Source organism: Lytechinus pictus, chromosome 11 (assembly GCF_037042905.1).
Source record: "Lytechinus pictus isolate F3 Inbred chromosome 11, Lp3.0, whole genome shotgun sequence".
Taxonomy (NCBI): Eukaryota; Metazoa; Echinodermata; class Echinoidea; order Temnopleuroida; family Toxopneustidae; genus Lytechinus; species Lytechinus pictus.
Genome location: NC_087255.1, coordinates 4,539,734 through 4,555,493, shown reverse-complemented (window position 1 = coordinate 4,555,493; position 15,760 = coordinate 4,539,734). Strand labels below are relative to the sequence as shown.

Here is a 15,760-nt window from a genome sequence, read left to right as displayed (position 1 = left end):
GGGTTTGTGAAAAAAAACATGACACGATAACAATAACATAAAATAAAATAAATACAAACAGGCTCGTTCTGTATCCGAATATATTAGTAGTAATTACTATGTCTTTTATAATTTCACATACTTTCGACTTACACTCTAAAAAAAATTTACCCAATATTGGGTTACAAGGGAACATGCGTGTTTGTTGGGTAAAAAGATATCAAATATTTTGTACATTTTATGCAATGTTGCGTCGAAATCTACCCTTCAAACATGCATTTTGCCCAATATTGTGAGAAAAAATTACCCAATGAGAAAACATGCATGTTTCCTTTCTACCCAATATTGGGTAAAATTTTACTCTCTGTTTTAAAAGTGTATTTATGCTTGAATTTTCCATATCATATCACGTACTTTTATAATAAATGAAAACTGAACTTGAATCATTTTTTGACACAAAAATGTAACCAACAACCACGTTTTAAATTTTCTTGGATGCTCCAACCAAATAAAATGTGTTCATAATTTAGCACCTTCTTACCTTCAGGTAAACTTAACCAATCCAAATGATGTACATGAACATCATACCAGACAGAGAGACAGTGGATATTTACGCGTGCCTAAGTTTCGCACTGATTGTTATAAGTGTAGTACAATTGTATCTTCAATATTTGAATGGAATAAGCTTGATAATTCAATTAGAACAGCTCCTTCTGTCATTTCATTTAAGAGAATGTTTAGAAGAACTTGTAATTTATAAATAACTTGCGGAACATCCACTGGTGTGCGTATTTTGTGTGACCTTGATGATTTGGTGTATATTATCAGTATTTTCAAGATGTCGTTCTTAGTTAAATTGATTTATTGATATTTGATCATACGTCAAACGAGTGCCTGTCTGCGTTTTGTTTGCTGCTAAGTTTGTTAATGTTTCGTTTTACATTCAAATTCTAATGTGAATCTTAATGCCGTAACATTCGGTACATACGTTAAGCATTTTTTAAAATATGTTTATTGTTATTCAGGGCCCCATGGAAGACCACTACGTATTGGTGAATGGGCTACCCTGTCAAAATATCAGAAATAAATAAATAAATAAATAAATAAATAAAATCAATCAATGTGATACATAATCATGAAGAAAGGAATGTATAATAGACGAAAATCAATCATAATTCATAATAATGAACAAGGGTATATTATAAGAGACAAGAGAATAGAGTATAATACATATTCATGATCACAGGTATATATAATATGTATGAAATTAGAAGAAAAGGCATAATCATAATCCTAAGGAATATATAATATACATGAACGAGAAAATAGAATGTGATACATAATCTTGTTCAAAGGAATATACAAGAGAATAGATTCGAACTACACGCATTTCCCACTTCATGGCGTTCATTAAAAAAAAGTGTCTCCAGAACATCTCTCCAAATCTATTGCTCCATAATATGGGAGAGATCTCAACGCGAAAGTGGACCCGAAGTCAATCTGACCTGAAGCATGAGACATACGCCCATATTATGAACTCGGATTTAATCTAAACTCTGATCTAAAGGATTAAGTATGAAAAGCCAATTGTGCCATAAATCTCAAACAGCACATTTTCATGAGTTTATGAGCTCATTTGATATGCTCTCATAAGTGTCATTCTTAGCTATCACGGAATAACTTAATCAATTTGCTTTACCATTATAGCTTAACTTACCTCATAATAATTAGAAAAAATATAATTCCGTTCAGTTTTTTATTTATTCGCATAAAAACAAAGATAAAAATAATATTTTATTAATATGATAACTTTCAAAAGAATGTACATACATATACCAAACAAAAAATTGGGATGTGTCCAAGGATTTACCCAGTCAGAGATAAAATTAACACTATTTGGCTTCCCATAATATTTTAGCATAGAGTTAGGCCATGGCCAACGTTAATTTAAACTGGGCTTCAGAGTACGTACGGGTCATTGAAAAGCACTCAAATCTGATTGCTAAAATAATTTTCAGGATCATTTAATCATGATAATTTACAAGCAAAGAAAACAACCAAAGATTGGATTTAAGTTGAATATGTTACAGCTCCAGGGTGTCTTTCGTAATCAGATATGAATGATGTTGGGCAACTGTTGGCAAGGAGGCACATGCTCTCCTCGGCGATGTACGTGAAACAGGAACAGGAGCCGTCTTCGAGGCAGCCGCGGCCGCAATCGATGACCCTTGAAGCCGTGAAGGAGAAGCTGACGTGGTCACTGACGATGGCTTTACCCCTAATCAGAGTCTTAAAGTATGTGGATCGCTTAAGACCTATTGTAATGTTACAAGAGGAAGATATGAATGATATTAAACAATGTGGTATTTATTGAGATTATAATCAAATTGCCAAAGTAGCAACAAATAAATGAATACACGAAATCTAATTAACAATAAATGATTCATTGTAGGGCCTTTTACTTGATCAAGATGGGCCCGTTGCAGAAAGAGTTGCGTCAAACGCAACTAAAAACAATCTTGCGCAACTTGATTTTCAGCCAATGAAGCACCATTATTCGGGACTTGCGCTTGATATTTTGACTTGCGTTTAAACGCAACTCTTTCTGCAACGGGCCACTGATGGCGTTTTGACTAAGTCTTTTCGGAAGATATGGGCCCAATTCTTGAATTATTTGCAGGATTGGCATATAATTTAGTTCAGTCAGACCGATAGATATAGGAACACGAAGTTATGAAATGAATGGCAATGTCGATATATATATCATATCATGAAATGGTTCTGTATAGAAAATCATTTAGTGATTCCGGTCAGTTGCACATATTTTCTTCGTTTGAAGCATATGCCTAATCATTATATGAGATTAAACTTTACACACCAACATGAACAATTACACTCATTTTATAGCGCGTAGATAATGTAGCTCATGATTGTAATGTTCTGCAAAGTTCCGAAATCACTTTGATATGAAATCAATGTCAAATAATTCAGAGACACCATTTTTCTTCTTCCAAATCCTCGCCTTTGTTATCGCGGCGAGTCTGGAGCGGTGAACTTGGTATTCAATTCCGCTCGCAATAACACCATGTAAAGATGAATGATTCAATGCTTCTATTGAATGACACAGTCTGTCGATGACTTTCACCCGAAATTAATCAATACCAATTATTTTGCGCAATATTATGGAAACATAATTATTCGTTGAACATGTGCGGTATACATTTTTTCTATTTTATTACCTACATTTACATTTTTGTTTACATACACATACAATCATGATACTAAAATAGTGAAACCTCTTATAAACATAAATAGAATAAATGTATGAATAATAGGAGTAATAAGAATGGAAAGATGATAATAATGCTTTAGTAACGATAACAAGATCGGTAGTAATACTAAATCATTATAATACTATTACTTATATCAATATAGTAATAATGATGATAATGATAATAATAATATAAAAAATAATCATAGTGATGATGATAATAGTGATGATAATGGGGGCGTCGTGGTCTAGTGGTGGAGATTCTCGTCTTTCAATCTGAAGGACGTGGGTTCGATTCCAAACCATGGCGTGTTTTCCTTCAGCAAGAAATTTATCCACATTGTGGTGAGGTAAATGGGTACCGGCAGGAAGTAATTCCTCAAAAAGCTGTGCGCACCTGAATCGGTAGACTAGCTTAGCCGGGGTAATATAAGAGCGCCTTGAGCACCTAGCATGGTGGAGACGTGCGCTATACAAATCCTATATTATTCTTGTTTTTTATAATAATATTTTATATTAATAGCAATAATAATGATAATAATAATTAATGATAATAACAAACGCAAAGACAATTCTTCAGATCAACATTAGGCATGATAATCGCAAGAGTGCTTACCTGACTTAGGAGCAGAGGAGACAGTTGTTGCAGCCACAACTTGTGCAGTGGGTGTGGTAGATGTTGCAGTTGTTGCAGCCACAACTTGTGCAGTGGATGTGGTAGATGTTGCAGCCACAACCTGTGCAGGGGGTGTGGTAGATGTTGCTGATATTGCATCAGTTGACGGCTCTAAAACAGCTGTGGTGCATTCCTCTTCCTCATTATCACTTTCACTTGTATAGGGGGCGATTGTTGAAGATTCGGTTGCATCTATAACAAAAGATACATGTATATCATCATTAAATGAATAATGAAAATTATATTCTTTAAACTGAAATTTTAACTTCCTTCGTGCATCTCATTTGATCGGATGTTACAAGCTTTGCAAAATCTCTAGATTATAACGGTTATCCTAATTTTAACGATGTACTTACTTTTTAAGACGTTCATTTGAGGAAAAAAATATTATGACTATGTTGCTTCACTCAATTTCAGGATTTTTTTTAGACCATCGACAGAAATGCATTCATTGATATACATGTGATGCTTGTTATCAAAACGAATTTAATTCAAAGTCTATAAAAAAAGATTTGGATGGAAAATATAAATAAATGAGAAAATTTAGCCTATTAAAAAGCGACATTTTTGCTGTGGTGCGTAACCTACAGGGGATGTTCACCCTGACGAAAATTTTGTCAAAATGGCAGAAAATATTAAAAAATATATATTAGTGAAGGTTTCAGGAAAATTCATTAAAGATTAAGAAAGTTATTAAAATTTCAAGTTTTTTTTTCTGTGACGTCATAAACGAGCAGCTACCCCCAGGAGAGTTGCTAGGCATTTTCCAATGGAGGGAGGGGGGGGGGTCACGGTGAGGCCCTGATTACCAACAAATATCGGTACCGATTACCAACGACCATGAGTCATGGTAGAGTTCCCCATTCTTCTCAGTCTCGTGTTCTTTCGTTATATCCTGGGGCAGATCCAGCTTTCATCAATCGAAGGGGGCGGAAAATGACTTTCATTTACATTTTCCCCGTCGCAAAAATTTATTATTATTATTACTATTTCACTTTTTAGGGAGTTTAATAGTCCTAACTAAAATTTCATTCTTACAAACGTGATAGGTGGCCTGAAAATAAATCACCATGCGACCGCAAAGCGCTAGCTAAATATTTTGGATATTAATATATTTAGACCTAAAAATTAAATATTTTGAGCAGCTTTTCATGAAATAGATGCGTATTCAACTAAACTATCCTGCGAGCTGAAATTTTTAATATACAGGCCTGCAGAAAGACCGGTTACAGACTGTTCGCAATGATCCATGAATAGAATACATATCTCACCAATCCAAAACGCAACATTTTCAGAGCGCGAAGCGCGATCTGAAAATGTTTATATTTCGACCTAAGTATGAAGAGGATGGATATATCAAGCAAACAACTGATGCGAGCTGAAAAGTTTGATTTCCGACTACTCAGAAAAATTGACACTTCAAGCGCTTCTTGTATGAATAATATGCATAGCAATTCATGCGAGCGCGAGCAGAATTTTTGATTTCCCGACCTAAAAATTCCAAGCACTTTTTCTAATCATAAACTCATAAATAGAATATATATCTCACCAATCAAATAATGCAAGCGCGAGCTAAACAAGTTTTAGATTATGATTGAAAAATGGACAGGTTAACCACTTTTCGCAATCATAAATAGAATAAATAGAAATCAAACAATATTTTTGATGCAAGCGCGAAGCGCGAGTTGAAAATAGTTTGTATTCAAATCTTGAAACAGTTCAAGCCCAGTTTTAATAAGAACTTGGTATTACAGCGCTAAGCGCGAACTGACTTTTTATACTTAGATTTAGACCTAGGACATGGACGATATGCGCATCCAACTAAACATTTTTATTATGGCGCTGAACGCGAGCCGAAATTTTGAAATATTGCAGTGACTCATGGGATAAAATGAATAGGGGGCCTATCATATGAATATAATACATATTATGTCACCAAAAAGATAATGCGAGCGTGAAGCTCGGGCTGATTTTTTTTTCATTTTGGTCAAAAACCAGATATCTAAGCACCTTTGCAGTAACGAACAAAATGAGTATGCAATCAAACAATTTATGTGAGCCCAAAATTTTGATATTTTTTACGGGAAAACGAACATTTTAAGTTTTTGTTTCTAATCTTGAACAGGATAGGTATCTAACTAAACAATTGATGAGAGAGCGAAGCGCGAGCTGAAAATTTTTGAGATTCCGTCCTGAAAACTTGACAGTTTTTAGCACGTTTTTTATAAACAACACAGTTTTAGAGCGCGGAGCAAGAGCTGGTTTTTTTTAATAGACTTATTTTGACCTTAAAACAGGACATTCGAAGCATCTAACCTTGAACAGGATGGGTATATACTGATAATATGACCTGACAACTGGACATTTTAAGCAATTTTTAATACAAATATCAAGATATGTGTATCTCAATAAAAAATTATTGCTAGCGCGTAGCACAGGCTGATTTTTTTTAGATCTAGAATTTAAAATGGGAGACTCGTCACACTAAGAAATTCGGGTTCAATTTTACACCCCTAGGGGTGCACAGGCTTGTCCCTATATGAGTACCCCTAGGGGTGCACACATCATACACCCCAAATAGGGGTGTACAGTGTGCGTGCACCCCTATTTTGGGTGTCTATCTGAACCTTAGAGGGTGTACACGTCTACCCCTTATGGTGCTTAATGTACCCCCACATAAGGTTGTCGAGACTTCCGGTCCATTCAATTTCTGTATCGATTTTTTAGTTACTTTAGTTGGGACTTGAACTTACCTCGTTTTATCTGTAGTCGAGATTCTTCCCGCTATGCCAGCGAGAAGCGCTGAGATTGGATGAGGTTACTAGCGATATGATCTGATTCTTTTTTTTACTTGTGCTGATAGTTGTAATTTAAGTAGATATATTTACTGTTTCTCCAAGTGTATACGTAATCAAAAGTGTTTTTGAAACAATTATCAAATATATATTAAATATTTAACAAATAATTTCACTTCGGTAAAGTGTGTCGTTAGTGCATTGTTATTTCGGGTAATCTTCGATCACAAATCAACTTTATCTATAGCATACGTCTATCAGCGACACTGGTGGGGTGCGCGCAAAGAGTACAGGGGTGTGCAACAGGCACGTACTCTCGCATAAGAGCTAACTTGCACCTCGATGGTATTAAGGGGTGTACGCACGTATCGTACACCCCATTTGCACCGGGATTTCTTAGTGTGTTTGTTCTTTTCTAATTAATGAAAACGACGGGTATCAGGCCCAGCAAATGTTTGATATTCCGACTAAATCAAAACTGGTGGACGTTGCAAAACGTTTTGCAATCGAGAACAAGCTGTGTATCTCAATAAAGAATTTGATTTTTTTTTCATTTACTGACCCGAAAGGGAACTTTATTAGCGCTGTCCAGCTAGTAAGAAAATTGTGAAGATGGTATGGATCTCCCTAAAATAATGAAGGATGCGAGCGCGAAGCGCGCGAGATGATTTTTTTTGCCGATTTAGATCTATATACAACCGGGACATTATAATCAATGTCAGTACATGAGGCAGTTGGAACAGCCCTGATTGATCCGACAGTTACATTTTAATCACTGTCAGTACATGAAGCAATTGGAACAATCCTGCGCGACCCGACAGGTCATCATTTTTTCCGACCGGCGTAAGTCAAACAGCGCTTGTAAAATAAACAACAATTATTTTTTCCAAATGGTTAACATCTCAAACCCGCATTTCTATTTGCACCGACTGACCGACACATTCACCTTAAAATCTCGCCGACGTACACCTGCCCTTCTCTATCCCCTTTCCCCTTTTTCTCTTTCCTTCTTTATCTTTTTTAATTTTCTTGGTTCCCCTTCCTTTTATTCCCCTGCCCCCTTTCTTCTTTCCCCCCCCCCCCGGCAGCCGCAGAGATTTCCGAAGATTGCCAGAGATGGGGGGGGGGTCGCACCCCACCCTCCTTAGCGACAGCTCTGGCTGCCTCATATGTTATGCAATATAAAATACATAAAATTTATTTTTTGATGGTTCGTGATGACTTATTTTTTATTTCGTTTTTAGGAGCGGAAGTCATTTGTGTATTGATATACTAAAGGTACAATAAAAACCTTTTAATTTTTTTAAAAGAAAATGAAATTTCATTGATTTTTACCATACGATATGGAGGAAAGCTGCTCGCATTTGACGTCACAAATGAATTAATAAAATCATAACTTCTTTGATGGATTTTCCTAAAACCTTCATTTTCGCCAAAATATTTGTATTATTCTTTCCGCTATTTTTACAATAAACTTTTTGTCAGGGTGAACTTCCCCTTTAAGAATATAAAGATCTCTCGGTCAGTTCCACAGCAGCCCGGTCAACTCACCAACTTCCTGCTCACAAATGTAGTAATGCTGGCTACTGCTGTCATCATCAAACCATTGGAAAGAAGATGACGAATTCATGACGAAAGAGATTCCACCATCATCAAACGCCGAGGCGGTGGTGCCAAAGTGTGCGAAGGTGAGGGTGGAATTATCAAGCCAAGTCACGGCACTTAATCCAATCCATACGTTCTTGCCCAATGGGCCGTTAGACTCCAGGAAGTCGCTCTCTTCTTTGGACCCAATGTAAACTAGATGCATATCAAGTGTCTCACAGAATGATTTGGATGCAGGGTAAGTCGATTTGTTTTGGGAGATGAAATAACAAGATCCATTGTGTTCGACTTGAAGTGAATGGCAAGGTACTGAAGTTGTAGAAAACAATAAAGTGAATGTCATTTGATATAATATAAACATATATAATATATATATATATATATATATATATATATATATATATATATATATACATATATATATATATATATATATATATCACGAAGACGTTAGGTTTGCGTCGAAAATTTGAAGAATACATAGAAATTAACTTTGTTGGAAGTGCAATGCATTACCTCTTTGTCTCTTTTATTTCATCTGTGTCCAACGTCGTCAAGAATGCCTAACAAAAAAACTCTGACATAGCCGGGAATACAGAGGTAAAGTTTTTTTTTATCATACTAGGATGTTAGCCGTATGCGCAATTCTGTTAGTTTTTTACAGCATAATAATGTATTATCTATTGTTAATCATTCTTATCCATTCCTAATTTTCGAGAAAGTTTCGATTTTTTTTTTTCGAAATAGATGATTTTGATCAAAAGTTTAGATAATTTAAGCAATTAAATTGAATTAAGCTACATAATGGTTAGTTTCAGGCATGTTCGCTCATTTAGTTTACGTAGCAGACGATGCTAGCCTGCTATTATATAGTATACTTACGCAGACCCTATTGCAAATCAAATCAATTCCGGACTCGATATTTGCTTCCTCAAACTGTGCTATATTATAAATATCTGTAGGCAAAGCTTTATGGTACAAGAACATTGTTACTTTCAACGTTAAATGCGTTAATTAAGTCAGTTTGGACTGTATTAATTGTTTCAAATGAAAAGGGTCTAGGAACGGAAACTATCATACGTTAGTCACGTGACGTTGTACACAGAAATATGCCATGTCCTGCCTGCTCGATCTCAAAGTTTGGGAGAAAAATGAAATGTAACCATCATACCAGTCATAAAGAATTATACATCAAAATGTAGATAATCTATTTAGCATTAAGATGACAATCAATCTCGACCTTTTTTACCCTTTGGGATATTCCAGTGGGAAAACAAAAGTGCCAGTGTCTCGAAAATATGGGTGGTTTCAGACCGTTTGCCATAGCAAGAGTTGTGAACATGAGCACTTTCAAATGAACAGCGAGACGTAAATAGTCAATTAATTGTAATAATATTTACATCAAATTAATGGAATTTGATAAAATTTTCACACTATCAATCTGGTGTGAGATCATTAAGAGTTATAAAGATATACCCGGATTTCTGCAATATTACGTTCATGAAAACCACTGTTCCTGTGTTGAAGCTGCATGTGTGTGGACTTTCGTACACTCAAATGCACGCGACTAACCATTATGTCGCACACACACCCACACACTTTTTAAGCTGCACTCTTGATGACCCCAAAACGCACCGACATCCCCAAACACTAAAAATGTCTAAATACCTAAGCACCAAACACACACACCCAGCCACATACACCCAGACACACACGAATGCAAGTAATACATAGGCCTAGGCTATCGCCTATTCAATTATTCTTTGCAGAATGATCTAGCCTCCAATCATTTGGTATTATTTTACAATGAAATTTAATGAGGAATTCTTTATGATTCTCAATAGTTGAGGCTGTTTCAGCCGAGCTTTCTTAGCACCGTGTGAATAGCAATTTTTTAATTGATCTCTTTGATATGTTGATCAGCACTTACCCTCTTCTGTTTCACATATGTAATGTCCTTCTACCGAAGGGTCGGTTGCATAGTCAAACCATTGGGGTCGATACCTTGGTGTATACATGGTAAAGCACATCCCCATCTCGTCAAAATCATATGAATACCCCCTGAAACTGTTAAATGCCATTCGTGAACCATCCTCCCATTTAAAACTCTCTAACCCAACCCAGTAATCGGTGCTGTTATCGGGAATAATCGAGACCACAAAGTCCGCCAAAAAGTTTTGCTCTCCCGCGGAGCCTATCGAGACGAGATGCATTCCGTCGTTCTCGCAAGCTGATCTCGTCGTCGAGAAATTGCTGGTAATTACATAAATGGAATAGCAAGACCCATTATAAGAGGGAGTACAATCTGGAAAATAAAGAGGGGAAAATGGAAGAAAATAAGATATTAATTAGGCTACCTGTTTATCTACTTCAATAGTATGTCACCATATACTTAATGTGTACGGATTTTCAATTCATAAAACATCTATTAAGAACGCAATTACATTTTCGAAAAGCATCAAGGGCCAACTTCGATAGCAATATAAATCATGGAATATATTCAATATGAAGGGAAGCTGTGGACTTGACGGAGACTTCATAACAAACGTTATAGGGGATGAAATTCACATTGATCTATCTTTAACCCCCGGGGGGGGGGGGGCACTCAGTATATAATGCATAGTGGGTATGTGCCGCGGAGGGGACCCCCATTTTTACACTCAAATTTCCGTTCCAAGGCATAGCATTTTTGTATTATTGAGAAAAAGAACAAAGAAAGCCGCTCCAAGGCATAGCATTTCCTTCTTATCGAGAAAAAAGAAGAAAGAAATCAGCTCCAAAGCTTCGCATATTTTTCGTTACGCCGTTCCGGTCGCATTGATCTGCTACAATTTTGGTGAAAAGCGGCCGTAGAGCGCTTTTCGACCATCGCCTAAGCGCGAGCGCACCCGGCGGAGGCCGCGCTAGCTGCGTCATGCACGATTGCCCGTTCCATAGGGGTGCATACGCACTCACAGAGATACGGAGATCCGTTCCGAGGACCCCCGTTTTCACAAACATTTGTAGTTCCGAAGCCCGTTCCGAGGACCCTCCTTTTTACAATAAGCCCGCTCCAAGGCCCCCGTTTTTGCCTCGCCCGCGGCACACCCCTACCACTTTTTTGGTCGAGTGCCCCCCCCCCCGGGCTTTAACCCTATCTAGGCCGGGGTATATCGGGAAATCATTTACTGTAACAAATTAAGTGCTAATTTAGCGCTTGCAGTAATTGTATATAGTGACTGCACTACGAGTGCTGATTTTCTAGTTTAAATTTAAACTAGAAAATCAGCACTCGTAGTGCAGTCACTATACAAGCACTGTAAGTGCTAAGTTAGCACTTCATTTTTACAGTGTATGGGGGGGGGGCCTTGAGATCTCGGTCGCCGGAAATTGGCACGCAGGTTGTCTGGGACATAATCTACAAAATTTTATAGTAATTTATTTCATGCAAATTGCTCAGTGATTATGCTAATTTATGAGTAATTATAGTATGCAAAATTAGTTTTTCTTCTAGCTCCCTAAATAAAGCTCAAAATGTTCTATTTATGGTATAAAAACTCTTTATGGTGTTCTTAGCAAATGTACGTGAAAAATGGCGATATCAGATCAATTTCTTATGTATTATGTTGATTTTTTGAATTTCTTATGTATTTCTTTGTTTTTTACCTTTTGTTTGTCTTTTTTTTTTCAATGAACTTCGTCGGGGACTCTTTTGAGATCAGAAGCAGCATAAAAAAATCAATTTAGACTGCGAAACTAAAAATAATCATACATTTATTATTTTTGGTTGAAAACACAATTTGCATTGACTTTGTAGGCCTACATAAAATCACGTTATTGAGCAATTTTTTGCCCTACATGCACTTACAAAATAATGTCAAAATTGGTATAAACAAATACGCAAGACTTGAAAGAAAAAAGTCAGCGAGCGGCGCGGTAAAAAGAAATTTTGCGCAGCGAAAATATTGCGCGAATCGTCGAGGGGGGGGGGGGCTCCGGCCGAGAACCCCCCCCCCCCCGGCCTAGATAGGGTTAAGGGCTGTGTCAGTCTTGTAAGAGCCAACGTTTCATTTTATACTATATTTATGGTCAAATTATTGTAAATCTTATTTACACTTTCTCAACTGCGATGTAGGACCAAATAAAGGGAAACTAAGGAAAACTGAAACACACATGTCGTTTGGACGTTCATAGTCAAATTATAGTCTTGAATTCTAATAAATCTGCATCATGAACTGTTTTAAAATAAGGGTCATTTGATCCCACATTTGATACTTTGATCTTTTTATCATTTTTTTTTCTGGATATAAACTATTCCAACAATCGTCTACACAGGATCGCACCTCCGTAATATTCGCAAATACCAAAGTGAAGGTTGGAACCGTCATCATCGAACCACTGGAAGGAAGACGACGCCTTCATCACGAAAACTTCTCCATCGTCATCGAATGTCGAAGGGGTCGTGCCGAAATTTGCATAGGTCAGCGCGGAATCATCGAGCCAGGTCACGGGACCGAGTCCGATCCATGAGGCTGTCAGTGGTGGTTGATTGATTTCCAGAAAGTCTTGTTCTTCCTTGGAACCTACATAGACCAGGTGCATCCCGAGGCTCTCGCACGTTGTCTTGCATTCGTTGAACGTTGACAAATTTCCGGTAAAGAGGTAGCAAGACGCCCCGAATTCCACATGTTCCGCGTCACAGGCTGAAGAAAAAATAGTAATAAAACTGATGTAATTTCATAACAATATTGATCTGCGTGTCCTGGTTTTCTCTTGTTTCATAACCCACAAAGAAACAACCACATCATGTTCATATATTTTAAGATACAAGAACAACGCCGCTGTGTCTGTACGTTCTACATTCTTGAAGCGCATTTTTAATACTCTGGGGGGCATAATGGTCATAATGCCCCCCTCTATATTTTTTGCGATAAAATTAAATTCTGTGTTGCCATTTGGGGATTTCATCCCCCAATTTTTAAAAATTTTGGGATTTGGGATTTTCGGGGATGGAAAAAATTATTTGGGGATTAAAGTAGGTTTGGGGATTTTTCATGCATTTTAGGGGATTTTTGAAGGTTTTCATGAAAAGCAATAAGATTCGTTATTTTTTCAGTAATATGATGCTAATAATAGTAGGGCCTATAACTAGTATTATATCCCTTACTTAAGATTGTTGTATTGAGAGTGTACACAAGGAGAAAAATAATAGTTTTACTACGAAAAACGTTTGCCATGAAATAGTTCATTTTCCTTGGTGACGTCACGCATAGTCCATTTTTTCCTTATGGAAAAAGTGAACTATACGTTTTTTGACCCCGCCCCCTACTCGATTCGCGAGCTGTGCGGCGCGATGCGAGCAGAGCGCTGCTCAGCCCAACAGTACTCTCTACTGCATGCCACGGGAAACTTTCGGCGAGCTGCACTAACTAGGTGCGCTCGCTGAACAGACGATCAATACAACAAGACTTATTGTTTTCTCAACTTCTTAACGATTGTTCCATCATCGACTTATTAAAAATCGTTTTGCTGTAAAAGTCGGGTATCAACGAAGAATATCGTATGAAGAATATATATGAGTGGAAGGGATATAAAACAAATATACAATGACCCATTCTCGGAACTGGCTAAAACTATTTGCACTCAGGAACATAACATAGAACTATTCTCCCTCGGGCCGATGGCCCTCGGAAGAATAGTACTATATGATGTTCCTTCGATGCGAATAGTTTTAGCCAGATCCTCGAGTGTCATTGTATATTTGTATAATATATCTCTATGTTCCTATCTACTGTAGATCATACAATGTACATTGGCGCATTTCCTACGCAATTCAACCGATGTATTCATCACATTTAACTTTGGTTGTACAATACAATGGTAGTGTTGCCAATTTACTTTGCATCGAAACCTACAAAAAAAATGTGTGAAACAGCTTATATTTTTATGCTATTAATGACTGAAATAATGTAGCCGAGGAATTTTATCGAGGAAACAATAAAGATATTGAAAAGAACATCAAAATAACAAAGAAATGCATGATATAAAAAGTAATAAAAAAACTTAAGAAATCGATATTGGTTCGGCGGGATTTTCTTATCATTTAAATCTCTTAGGAATGCTATAGAGAATATTTTCACGAGAAATTAGCATCCTATGAGCTTTATTTAGTGAATTAAAGCACAAAGTATGATTTTATTGATATATATAAGCATATTTAAATCATATAAAATATAACATATTATTTTAGTGCAAACTACCTATGTATTAAACTGCGTAGATAGTAGATTATGTAATTTTTGTTTACCATCTAGCGAATTTTTCGTTGCAATCTTAAGGGAGGCCACCCGAGTGACAAGAATCAAAATATCCAGGGACTAAATAGGGTTGAGCTATAAATAACCCCGAAATTTAAATATGAAATTTAAATTTAAGTCTGAGTCCAAGTTCAGCTATACTCACCGCCTTCCTTTTCACATATACAAATGTGCTTGTGATTATCGGTGATGACATCGTCAAACCACTGGGTTGGTACTTCCGGTATATGCATTACAAAGAACGTTCCATCATTGTCCCAATCATAAGAATATCCTTGGAATATATGGTACATTAGGTATGAACCGTCCTGCCAGGTCACACTGGCAAGACCGATCCAGAACTCGGAGTTGTTCACAGGTATGCTTGAGGTCAGGAAGTCCTGTTCTGCCTGGGATCCGATCGTTACGAGGTGCATACCCACATTCTGACAGGATGCCTTAGCTGTTACGAAGTTGGATTGGTGTTGGGAGAAATGGTACCAGGAACCGTTGAATTGTACCCGTTCCATTGTACATCCTACAAGATGAACCATTGCGCAAATATGTTAATTTTATAAATTTAGATTTCAGATTTTGTTGGACTTTTCATTACCCCTTCAGGGTTCTGGGAGTAGGCTTGCAACATTCTTTACAAAAGAACATATGATTCATTCCCCATTATACCTCTGAATAGTATAAAAAACTCACGGGAATTATTCTATTTTTATGGGTTGATATTAATCAACGCCTTAATCGCCAAACATCTCAACAGCGGATTTCCCTCAGTGATGCATTTAACCTTTTATCTCTCTTACGATTTGCCTTTTCAACCAATATGCAAAGAATTACACTTTATAAGAATATATTAATTAACAAACCTTTTCCGATAGTGGGGTATATTTCTGTATTGAGCACGAAAAAGGCAGCCAGAATGTGCAAAGAAAAGTCCATCTGTAAGGGGAAAACAAATAGTCAAATACTAGCAGATGGGGAACAGAATTCCCTGTTAATATTTTTACCAACCAAACGACGGGGACTAAATGTATTCTTCATGTTCCATTTGAAGATTTGAGGTAAGATGTAGTACAGCTCGTCAGTGATTTCAAACCTAATTTTCTGTCGAATCTTTGATTTTTTTTTTTTTTGCATATTCCGGAAG

The 15,760-nt window shown here is 36.8% G+C and overlaps 1 pseudogene; it reads right to left on the bottom strand.

Annotated features, from left to right (window-relative positions):
- Positions 1-2,049: 2,049 nt before the first annotated feature.
- Positions 2,050-15,541, bottom strand: LOC129271309 (macrophage mannose receptor 1-like; annotated as a pseudogene).
- Between the last annotated feature and the right edge of the window lie 219 nt (positions 15,542-15,760).